We start from the raw sequence: 12,339 nt of genomic DNA, 5'->3' as shown, positions 1-12,339 counted from the left end.
ATGAGGAAGTTTCAGGATAAACCTTTCAAAAGGGGTGATATACAGTCAACATTCTAAAAGGACAGAGCAATCCAAAAATATGCCCCTGATGAAACAAAAGCGGTCAAACATCCACAATTAAGTACAGCTCAGCAAAGGGAAACAAACAAATTAAGTAAATGAAGTTACACAGGCACCCAGCAGCCAGCTGGGCACATTTAACAATCACAGAAACTACCCTACAGCTGCAGGGTAGTTTCCAGAGAGCCCCTTCGGCAAGAGTGATCACGAAGAAAACCAGCTCCCACCAACAGTACCTCCTTGCTCCCCCACTTGCCTTACTACAGGCACATTTCATCATCTCTTTGCTTAAAGTTTGATGGCGAAGCCTGGGGCACAGAAGTCTCCCTTCCCAGCAGCCCCGGGACTTCAAAGGGGAGAGAGGATCTACCCCCGTCGGATTAAAACCAGAAAGGAGTGCTGAACAGAGGCTGGTAACCAGGAACACGTGAGTTCTTTAACTCCAGCCCTGGGAGAGACCCTCCTTGGCCTTGAATGGCGACATCCCTGCTTTTCTGCCCACTGACTTCCCTTTTGCAGCGTGACGATCTCACCTGCCCACCAGCTGCCCGCCCACCTGCCCACCTGCCCACAGCGTCCGCAGATGCCTTAGTTAACATGTACAGGTTATTCTTTCACAAACTCCGGCCAGCCGCAGGTCTTGGGAACTGCTTTAGTTGCTTTGTAACAAGAGAATTTTTAAAAAGTCGAAACCCGGCAGAAATGTGGCATGATAATTTAATATGCCTGCCTCTATGTTGCTATAAAAAGGCCTGGACCGTAGATTGGTGTTTGCCAGTGTGTGGGGGTGTTTTTCTCTGTAGCTCCAGGAAAGTTGGGCTATTCCCACGTGGCAAGTGGCAGCCTACCAAGGCCATTTGTTATGATCTTAGGAGAAACACGTAACTCTAAGCAAACTGCCCTAAACAAAAGGACGCTGTGTTAATCCTACAGGGCTTGCTATTTCATCTACATGCTGAGCATACAAGACCACATGAGGGCTGCTTCTCTGGATCTGGGTCATGAGATCCAGAGTTCCAGAAATGGGGGGACACAACCAGATTATATTTCATCTTGTAAGACTAAAAGGTGCACATATTTTCAAGTCATTTAATTTGAGTACAACAAATAATCTATAATTCTTAGACTAAAAAGTAAAATAAAAAAAGTGGACTGTGCGCTGACATTTTCAGCAAACTATTTCAGGAACGCTGATGCCTTTCTGTGACAGACGAATGTTTTGCAAGGCTCTTATATTACACACAAAGGAGAAAATAAGGGCCTAGTTTTGCTTCTAACTTGTGATCCTCACAGTTCATAAAAATACTAGATGGTTAGTGTTACAGCTCTTTTAGAATCTGTCTACCAGGTTTTCTGGTCTCTACTGGAAGACCCCCCAGCCCATGCTAAAATAAAATAATAAAAATACTAGATGGTTAATACAGGGAATGCATCATACTTAAGCTTTTCTGAAAATCTGGGAGTGGTAAAGTGATGAAACAGGAAACCTTAAAGCACGGTCAGCTCTCCCAGCCTCAGCCAGCAAAGGGCCCAGAGGGACGTGTCCTCACCTGGTTCTCCAAGATCAGGAAGATGGCCAGAACCAGAACTCGAGAGAACTGGGTCACAAACCCATCTTCTGTTTCCTGAAATCTTACGTGCCATGAGCATTTGATAATTATGAAAAGCCAATCGAAGGACTAAGTGCAGCAAGCATTTTAAGATCCTCATTGTGCTTTAAAACAGAATCTTAGAGAAGTCTTTGCCATCACGACCCCGGGCGGAGACTGCTCACTTTAGGAAGACTTTACCGTCTTCAGCCACAGCTCCCTCTCTGCTGGACGTCTGTCTTGCCCCTTTTCCTCGAAATGCAAACTTCTTCCTTAAATTTCTCTCACAGAGAACCAAGCAGAGTTTGAGACCTCACTTGACTCCCTTCACGGTGGTGATGAATGAGGTTCCTTTAATGACTTTCATAAACAGCTGATTCAGCATATGATAAACCAGGTTAGCTTGTTAAGCACTTCGTCTATAATATCCTCTTAAATCCTGTTTTGTTGATTTTAAGACATGGCGCTTTTCACATTCCAGCCGCTCTGAAATCTGGATACGGATGGCATATCTTAGTGTACTGACACCATCTCTTCCTCTCTGACGGCAGATACAATAATGGCACATTTTACATTCCACGGCACCTTAAACTGTATGACGTACGATTACTTAATCTTTGTAATGGTTCTATGAGCTCTGTTTTCATTCCTGCCCACAAATAGGAAAACAGGATTCAAGAGAAGTAACATCAACAGTGAGCGCTAAGTGGAGACCGGGTTGTGCTCTGAGGGGATCATTCCCTGGGGCGGTTACCAGAAGACAGAAGTCGGATTAAGGGAGGTTGCATGTGGAGTTCTTTGGGGCCTGGTTTTGTCACGCCTCTGAAAATAGCAGAGCTGTTTTATCTGACAGGGGATGGAATCACCTAGGAAGAGAAGGGCTGGGAGAGGAAAGAGGCAAAAGAAGAGTGAAGGGACAGATGCCCAGAATCCTGGATCTGGGCTGGAATGAAGGATTGGGAGAGGAAGTGGATGGCCTGCTGGGAACCAGGAAGGAACTTTTTGCCACACAGTGCTGCTCTGTGACCCCAAGGGATACGCAGCAATAGGTCCCAGATACGGCCAATTATTTTTTATGTAATGATTTAATCAATGAACTTGCTCTTTCTTTGGTTACTCAGACTGTTCAGACTCCAGTGCAAGGCTGTGTTTTGGGGCACACTCATTGCAAGTGGATGCCGCTTCTCCTACTGAGTGCCGCACAGGGAACACAGGATGGGTGGGAATCCTGTTTACAAATACGCTGGAGCCTGTGCCACTTAGGTGGCCATCAACGATGCATACAGACTTAATGATATTAGAGAACTATTTATTAGGCTGCCTCACGTTCTTCTGTTTTTAATTTCTCTTCAGTGGAGCCCACGTAGTAGATGCTCCTAATTGAATTTGGAAGAAGAAAAAACAACACAAACCAAATTCACAGCACCGCTCTGCCACCGTTAGCCAGACACAGAAACGCCAGTCCTCCCAGAGTTTTGATTCTAAATGTGTATATTTTTATAATTCTGATACAGCTGATAGCTCCACGAACGAGACCCTTCATCTGACCATCTCACCAGTGTGTCCATTATAATTATAACACACACACACAAAAGCCAAATGTTGTTAAGTCAAAAATGCCTCATTACACTGGGTGAGATCAACTTTTCCCCTTCTTGATATTTTCTTTTCTTCTTAATTCTTCAGAGGAGGAAACATTAACCTCGTATATTAAATGCGGCATCTAGCTTTGTGTTCACGTTTTTCTAATTTAACACATTGCTATTTTAGTCTTTCAAAAATACAAATAAATCTTGGATTAACCTCAAAGGAAAAATGTATGTAGGCAAATGAAGTCCATCTAAGGGGCTTATTTCTCCAATATGGTATTGCTTCAGTATCAAACAATTTTACAACTCACAGTATCAGCCCCATGCAAGAGAATGAGACCCAGAACTAGTGTCCAGATACAGGCGCCTCATGCACAAGGGCATATAACACATCTATACACACTATATGTGATACATCATACACATACATGTACACACATATCAATAAACATATCGTCAATAAAGATCATGAGAGAAATGTAAACCTCTCGTTATTATCTGCGATACGAGAACACTTAGGAGGACACTCACACATCTCTCACCTCTGATCGTATCCACTAGGGAAAATGTTGCCTAAACCATGTACAGAACCCGAGCTCTTCCTTCTTGCCTCTGCTTATTCCTTTCTCTTACTGGAAGGTGCTTTTCCCTCCTCTCAGCCTGTCTCTCAGGGCAGACCTAGCTGGAGGCCCGTCCCCTCTGAGACCCCCGCTGATTTCCCTGCTCTGAGTGGAGCTCACTCAGGCCCCGAGCGGGCCTCGCTGGTACTGCCAACTCTCTTTGCTCACACACTTCTGCCCTGACCCCTCCTTTTAAAAATATAAGCATTTTTAGAGCAGGCTTCTATCTCTCTCTGTGTGTCCATTCCTGGCATAAAAATACAGTGGAACCTCCATAGCTGACCCCTCCCTACACTGACCACCACCTTGAGTTGACCTCATTGTTGCAGAGTAGATGCGCCACCCCCTCCCCGTGCATAATTAGCACAGTAGGCCAAGTTCCTTATGGCCACCTCTGTATGTCTGCTACAGTCCCTTGGGTGGTCAACTTCCACTGCAATTTCTTACCATCACATGTCTGTTGATGCTCATGTTCCCCAAAGAACTAAATCACGAAATTATACTACAGAGCCATTTAATGATGTAAGTGGAGTCCAGAAGAATTCCATCGCATCCAGATGAGGAGACATGTTTTTTTGTGAGATGAACAGATGGTGAGGCCAGCGACCGGGAGTCCCAGGGACTTTTGGCACTTACTGTTGTGGGCAGTATATCCACAGCCCATTGTCATGGAGCACTTTACTGCAGGTTTACCTGAAGTCTGTGCAGGACTATCCTAGGGATTCTACACAGCTGGGCAATGTATGAAAAAAAAAAAAAACAGGGCTTAGTAGAAAACGAACTTTGCCAAAGTGAGGAGAGAAGAATGCAATCTGAAAAGCAAAAACCCAGAAATATCAAGAAAGATTGAAACTTTGTAGAAAAATTTCAAAGAAATAATTACGTCCTCGTAATGAAAACTGATTTAAATGAAACCCTGAAAGATTAAGAAACCAAACCAACATAATTTTAAAACAGTTCTTGGCTTTCTCAGGGCTACACAGAATGATTTTTGACTGCATTTGAAGAGAGAGTGAACTGGGTCCGTGCAGCCTAGGAATGTCATTTAATCATTTTAGAGAAAATGTGCCTGTGATGATGTTAATAGCTTCTTCTCCTGCTAAGACCCACCCCTGACCCATCCACCCTCTTTTCCCCCAGTCGACTTCTTTTCTTCTTTGGAGATGAACAAAACGTATAAAAACATCTGTGGAAGCATCCTGTTGGTAAGTTTTAAATCAGAAGGAGTGTGAAGAACGCCATCCTAGTTCTTTTAAATCCTCCTAAAAGAGGTCTGTTCTCCTCCTGACAGTCAATACATGTTTTTGTTTTTCTAATCATGGTCACCAATAATACTCAAAGAATATTCATCAGAACCCTTTTCCTTATTTTTATCTAGTTTTAAATAATTCATTTGAGATGAAAAGACCTTTTTTTCCCCCCACTTTTTATCACTACCTCTAGGGCAAGCATGGAATTACACCAAAATGTAGGAGGCAGGTGCCAGGACAGAGGAGCACCAGACCTGGGCTCGAAAGTCCTGAGTTTGAGGGTGGACGCTGCCTGTGACCCTGCTGTCTGCATCACTGCAGGCAAATCCCTTACACCTGTCCTGCTCCAAGTTAGAGCTTTCCAAGAGCTTGTTAGAAACACATACATATTCTGCTCTTCCAGCCCCTGGTGAGCTGGTGCATGTTCAAGTTCAGTAAGTGCTGTCTTTTACTTTTTGAGTCTCAATTTCTTCATCTCCACTGAGGATACTAAGACAGTTGGCTGCCAAGAAGCTCTCACCCAGGTAGGTCAATTAACCAAATGAGCGAGCATATGGAAAGGTTTCATGAACCTTCACATTGTATTTAAATACACATACAGAAGTCTCATGTCACTGACCCCAAGTCTCCACCTGGTTCCATTTCCAGACATCTTACCTCTATCTGATAAGCCAGATTTCAGAAAACTTAACATAGTCTCTTGTATGCAAATTAGTCATTTATTCTTAGTAAGCACTAAATTTTAATATCATGTATGTATCCAACACAGGGAGAAGGATGACCTAGCTGCGTCTTTTATTTTTGAGACCATATCATGTGATTTAGCCTAGTCGGTCCTTGGTTCAGTTCTTTCCTGGAGTTTCTGCTGTAATTCTACGTTAGTTTGTGGGATGGTAATTAAACGGAATCTCTGTGCAGGAAGGGATGCTTCCTGGTGTGTTCCCCGGCAGGTTCTTGGTGTTCTCTATATAACAACCTGAAGAACAAAGAACATACCATGTTCTTGTACCTAATCCCCATTTCTTTTCACAGACTAGCACAGGGCACACAGGTGATAGTCCTCCAACCCTGGAAGGACTCAGAGCTCTTCAGAGATCCACAATGCTTTTTATTTGACCTTTCCCTAAATCTTGGAGTTTTCAATAAACTTGTACAAGGAAGCATCTCTATGGCAGTCTTGCCAAGCCCAGAGGACCATTCTGCCTGGGGTCTCACTCTGTCACCCAGGCTGGAGTGCAGTGCACGATCATAGCTCGCTTCACCCTCAAACTCCTGGCCTCAAGTGATCCTCTTGCTTCAGCCTCCTATGTAGATGGGATCACAAGTGCACCATCAGCCTGGCTAATTTTTAAAATATTTTTAGAGACAAGAGTCTCGCTATGTTGCCCAGGTTGAAGCTTACAAGCCCAGGCGAGGCACAGAGGCCAAGGTCAAGGGTAACAAAGGCACTGGCATTTTTTCTCTATTGGAACGGTCCTTCTCTGAACACCAAGGGAAGGATGCTGCACGTCTTCACAAGGAGCTTCATGAGAAGCTGGCAGCTTTACGCTCGGCCTTTTCAAAACACACACAGTCTCAAAGTACACAGTGCTACGCATCTGGAATGTGTCTCATCCATGAATGTCTCACACATGGATTCATTGTTCTCGATAAAATCCCAAGAATTTTATTCATGAGAAAATTCTGGCACAATGGAAAGCCCTGGCATGCACCAGACAGGAGCAGATGTGCTGGCTGCTCCCACAACTCTGTCTCGGGTTCAGCTAATTTTCATCAGGTGTCTACCTTGTGCTTTCAAATTTTTAATCCAAAATTTCTCAAAAGAAGAGGGTGTTAGAAGAGCCTTAATTTTTTTAAGAACTGAAGCAATCCTCAGAGAGGGTGCATCATGTCAGATTCAATATGCCAGTGTCAGGAGGGGTGTGAGACCCAAGAACTCACTGAGCTCAGCTGCTCGGTGCCCTGAATGTCCTAGGGTTTCACCCTCCTCACCCTTTAAATGAGGGTCTGGTTTACTGACCTCATTTCTCAAGTTCCTGTGGGCACCCAAATGACATCTCTTGTAATTAACCAGTAATATCCTCCTCCAGCTGTGGCCAGCCGGCAATCTCTATGTTCTCCATCTTTGAGTGAACACATGGATAAGGTGGACATCTACCACGCATGGAGCTTCTAAAAAGTTTCTATGCATTCCAGTTGGACATAATGGCCCTTTCCATGTCCCCCAGATTTTAATTCTTCTTGACCCAGTGGATATCTTCTTCCACACCAATGGCGACAAGTTAGTCAATGCCCTGAGAGCTGGCTGCATGTCTTCAAGTGTGGTTAGGGGACACCTAATCTGCTTGGGGACACCATGTCTGCTGCAAGGTCTGACAATTGTCTAACAAGGGTACAAGTGAACTTTTCTAGAACTAAAATATAAATGTTTTGACACAATGACTAAGCAAATGACATGAAATCTATGTTAACCAGCTTGATGAAAGTATTTCAAATTATATATGAAAACACTACACTGTACCCCATGTTTGCATTAATGTATACAGCTATCATTTAATTAAAAAAAAAAAAGTTTACAAGCTCACCCCAGAAAAGGTGCTTCTCACTCATCACTGAGTATCACTGTGCTCAACTCGAGGTCCTCCCCTTGGGAAGCTGTGCACCAGCGCCCAGTCCACCCTTCAAAGCACTTTTTCTAAGATGAGTTTGCAAATGTAATTGTCAGCCTTCATATGACGATGGTTCTGACGGTCATTCTGGAAAGAGTTCCAGAGTTTCTCTGAAATGAGGTATGTAGCACTTTCTATAGGATGAATTTCAGAATTGTCCAACCTCATAAAGCACATCAGTAATAATAATCTAATCTAATATGAAATAATAATGATAAATATATAAAATAAAATAATATATAAAAATGATAATAATAAAAATAATCTCCAATATTTTGCAGAAATAGGGACTCTGTGGCAGAGAGAAAAGCAGGGATGAAGTCCCCACACTTCACACGATGCCCCAGGGCAGCTTCTCTTCCTTTCAATCGATGTCCCCAAATAATTCTGGCAGGAGCTGCACACTGTATAATGCAGATACAGAGACAGGCATTCTCTTTTTCTTGGGTGCTGACCCATACCGTGGACAGGCTCACGTTCACCCCTGTGAGGGTCCAATTTGTGGGCTCACAGGGTGGCAACACCTGCCTCCCAGGGTAGGAGGCCAAGCCTGTGTTATACAGAAGATTTTCCAGCACATAAATCTCCCTGATTGCTGCACAGGAAGGAGACTGATTAGTCAGGGTGCCACAACCCTTTGTCAACGCCGTGGGCTGAGCTCATTCTTGTCCTGTGATGTAGCTGAGCTCCAGGGTGGACCCCATGGTCATAACATTTTCAATGTACCAACAAGCTAGTTGCCAGCAAGACTAGAATTTTATGACTCTGGGCATGCTGACCTCAATACTTAGTACATTTGAACTATAAACTGCAAACTTATTCAACAATTTGAAACACACACACGTATGTCACAAACAAAAGGGGCTTGGCATCTGGCAGGAGACTCTTCCTAAATGTCTCCTCTGGAAGTTATAACCACTCTAAACTGCAAATCCAATCATACCCTTCTGACCTGCTGAGCAGCTTGTTGGCTTAAAATGATGCCTATGCAGGGGTCTGGATTTGGTCTTTGGATCATCTCTATATCGGGGACCTCTCCTTACATGACACTCCATGGAGGAAATGGAGCCATGGACATCCACGTCTACCCACCTTTCCCAGGAGGAGGAGGGGGCTTTGGAGGCTCAGGGCTGCTGTGCACCACCATGCAGGTGGACAGGTACAAGCAGCCAGCTGCCCAGCAGGCCCTGCGGCCAGGGCAGAACCATCCTCCTGACAGTGTGGTAGGACTTCTAAATTTCCCACCCACCCACCTTGCACAGTGAGCCCCATGGGGCTCATGGCCCTGTCACGTGGCCATGCCTACTTATCAGAGCAACTCACCCTGAGCAAAGGATCATCTGACCTCCCTTCCATCCATGCCACCAGACCTGCCTTATCGCTATTTATTTGTGAACACACATGAACTATGGATTAACTTAAAAATTAAAATAACATGTAAAGAACTGGGCCTCTGAGGGTCAGGAAGCCACTTCTGCCATTGCTGAATCTTAATCCTTAAGTTCTGGTCTGACAAACCACCAGACGGAACCTCTGAACCTCTGGCCCCTCTAAGTCCCCGCCAAGGTGGCCAGACAGGTTCCCATGGGCCCTGACATGTGAGACAGGACTTTTGTTAATGAATCTGATGCTCATCCAGCATTTCTACAGTCACAACACACTGTCACAATATTTACCCAAGCAATAGCATCTAATAAAAATATCCAATATTTATTTATCCAGGATCTCTCGAATGTTCACTTTGTGTACACTCATGCTGGAGTCTCTAACATTCCTACTTGCTTTCGAGCAAGGGTGTGTGTTGGTCTGGGTGTTGGCGGGTTGGGGGCAGCAGTGATGCCAGGAACCCCCAAGTGGCTGTACTTAATTTAAACATTTTATAACTCTCTAATGAAGTCGCATCTCCGTCTAGCTCTTCAAAGCTTGCTGTGTGATTCCAACACCACCCGGCCCAGGTCAGGCATGAGTTCTCTGGACCTGCGTCAGGTCTGCATGCCCAGCGTGTGGCCCCCTCCAGAGCGGCTCACATTACCCGCCACTCTCTTCCTTTCTAACACTCTTTTCTTTGGCTTCCAGGCTGCTGTTGTTCCTCCTGTGCCGCTGGCAGCTCCATCACCCATCCCTTCCGGCCCTCCTCCTTCCTCTGCGTGTCCTCCTGGCCACTTCTCTCACTGGGTACCATTTCATCCGAGCCACCATTGAAGGCCTGTCCAGGGCCTCGGCACTGCCTCCCAGCATGGCCCATTTAAGGTCAAGGGATGAAGTGGCCTTGGACAGAGGGCAGGGTGGGTGTTTCATAACTTGTTAGATTTTGTCCAGTTTCTTTCTGGAGTGACCAAAGGCCCCACAGTGTAACAATGGATAATAAGGTCACATTCAAGAGGTAAAGTTCTAAGACAGAAGAGGAGCACTTTTTCCCCATGCAAGCTTTGCTTACATGGCAATTTTGAAGGTAATGGCTGGTTCCTTGCCTACACACTCCAGAACAATCCAAGAGGAAGGTCATTGCTAGGGTTTACTTTGGGAACAATTTTATAACCCATTGTCATAGACAAAGTGCCAAACATCTCTGCTTCTGCTACTGACAGCCTCAAGTTAGACTTATACCGACATAGCCTTCTAGTCCCCCAAAGACTGGTCACTCCACACGACTGGAAGATGGGACTAAGTCAGGTGGGTCCCAGATACCGTTTCTTGTCTGTGCTGAAATCATCGTCCCTGCCAAAGTCGAGAACATTTACCTACTCCTAAGTTCTGCAAGTACCAACTGAAGGCCTGTGACACCCCGCAAACTCTTCTCAGTTTCACACAAAGATCCGTGGGTCCATAAGGTTTAGAGCAGGGGTCCTTAAACCTTTTAAACAGGGGGCCGGTTCATTGCCCCTCATACCATTGGAGGGCCGGACTGCAGGCCCCGGGATGAGTCGGCTGCTAAGCAGGACAGGCAGCGGCTGCAGAAACACCCGGCAGCCTGGATAAATGTCCTAGGCGGGCCCCATGTGGCCGTAGTTTGAGGACTTCTGGTTTAGAGTCTAGTAAGTGTGGGTAACAGTTTTTTTAAAGTCCATCCATCAGTGAATAATTTATAGAGTAAATCTTAGTTTCTCAAGTATAATCCCTAGGTTAGAAAGTGCTAAGCATGAGAAAGAGAAGGCACAGCTAGAAGAGGGATTAGGGGGAGCAGGCGGACGGGTCCTTTGAATTTGGGGTGGCCGTCTTGCAGGGGAGACTTGAGCAAACACAAAGGACAGGAGAGGGGAGGTCCACACATTCAGGGAACTAGCCCGCCAGCCTCGGCAACAGCTGCACTCAAACAAGGCCGGGGCTTGAGGGTGGAACAGTAGGATGGGCAATGGCTGGAAGGCGTTACTAGAAGGGAGGGGGAAAGTGTGATGAGAGGCTGAGGGGGAGCCAGGGGAGGCTGGGCTGGTGGAGACCCATGCGCCATCACCAGGACACAGGACCCTCTCTGGCCATTCCCCAGAAGCCTGGGAATTGTCTTCTTCCTGACTTGGACTAATATTTTCCATCTCATGTGGACTCTGTGGAGAGAATTCTTTCGGTCTTTTAAGTTTTATTATTTTCAAAACAAACTATGGTCAGAATGCGTATAGTGTACATGCCATGCGTATACAAAAGCCACACCTAATAAAATATTGCAGCCATTCTTGGCCCCCGTGCACTGGGAACATGCCTCATCATCATGCAGCAACCCCGGGACCTCTCGGGACACGTGATCTTCATTCAGAGTCTCTAAATGGCCATGACCATTTTTAAAGAAGTTGGCATATGTAGGAAATACCTTGCTGAGGCTCCTGCTCATTCCAGAAAGGGCAGCCCTCAGGGGCACTGACCAGTGGCAACCAAAGGAAAGACAGCACCAACATATTCCACTGCCCTCAAACCACTGTTCACCTGGGGACTGGCTCCCGGGTGGAGGCCTGCAGGTCTTACAGCTCTGGAAGGTACGTGGCAGAATCTGATGACCTTCTTTTCTGCTAACCTCACTTTGCAGAGGTTTCTGAGCCTGAGCAGTGATTCAAATGACCAGCTATTTCCTCTTTAAATAGAATGGTCAATTTATTTAAGGAAGGAGGTGCTTAAAAGAGCGGCTCATGGCTGTGCTTCCCTGCACAGGAGTCTAGGTCCCAGGCTCTGTCTGGTAGAAGGAGTCTCCCAGGGAACAGGGCAGTTCTGCTGTTGCTGAACCTTCCTGAGCCAGCAGATCAGGCCCTGTGACGCCTGGGATCCTAATTTTAATATGCAACCTTTAGGCTGGGTGCTGCTTTGCCAGGGCTGCCAAAACAAAATACCATGGACAAGGTGGCGTACCCAAGAGAGGAACGTCCCCCCCACGGTCTTGGAGGCTGGAAGTCAGAGTCAGAGTGACTAGGAGGGTTTGTCGCTCTGAGGGCTCCCATCACCCCCTGGGTCTCAGGGCTCCCTCCTGCCCATCCCTGGTCTGGGTCTCAGGGCTCCCTCCTGCCCATCCCCGCCTGGTCTCAGGGCTCCCTCCTGCCCATCCCCATCTGGTCTCAGGGCTCCCTCCTGCCCATCCCCGC

The 12,339-nt window shown here is 46.0% G+C and overlaps 1 protein-coding gene and 1 non-coding gene across 4 annotated transcripts in view; one reads left to right on the top strand and one right to left on the bottom strand.

Annotated features, from left to right (window-relative positions):
• Window positions 1–12,339, bottom strand: part of ERG (ERG, ETS transcription factor) — a 189,187-nt gene that overhangs the window by 61,883 nt on the left and 114,965 nt on the right. The gene's annotated exons all lie outside the window — the stretch shown is intronic.
• On the top strand, window positions 1,375–1,436 carry LOC111728720. The gene has a single exon (XR_002775934.1). It is a non-coding gene; the product is annotated as a U7 small nuclear RNA (small nuclear RNA).

Source organism: Otolemur garnettii, unplaced genomic scaffold, assembly GCF_000181295.1.
Source record: "Otolemur garnettii isolate 467f Iridium unplaced genomic scaffold, OtoGar3 scaffold00180, whole genome shotgun sequence".
In the NCBI taxonomy this organism is placed as follows: domain Eukaryota; kingdom Metazoa; phylum Chordata; class Mammalia; order Primates; family Galagidae; genus Otolemur; species Otolemur garnettii.
Note: the sequence above shows the minus strand (reverse complement) of the source record. Positions and strands in the feature narration are given on the sequence as shown.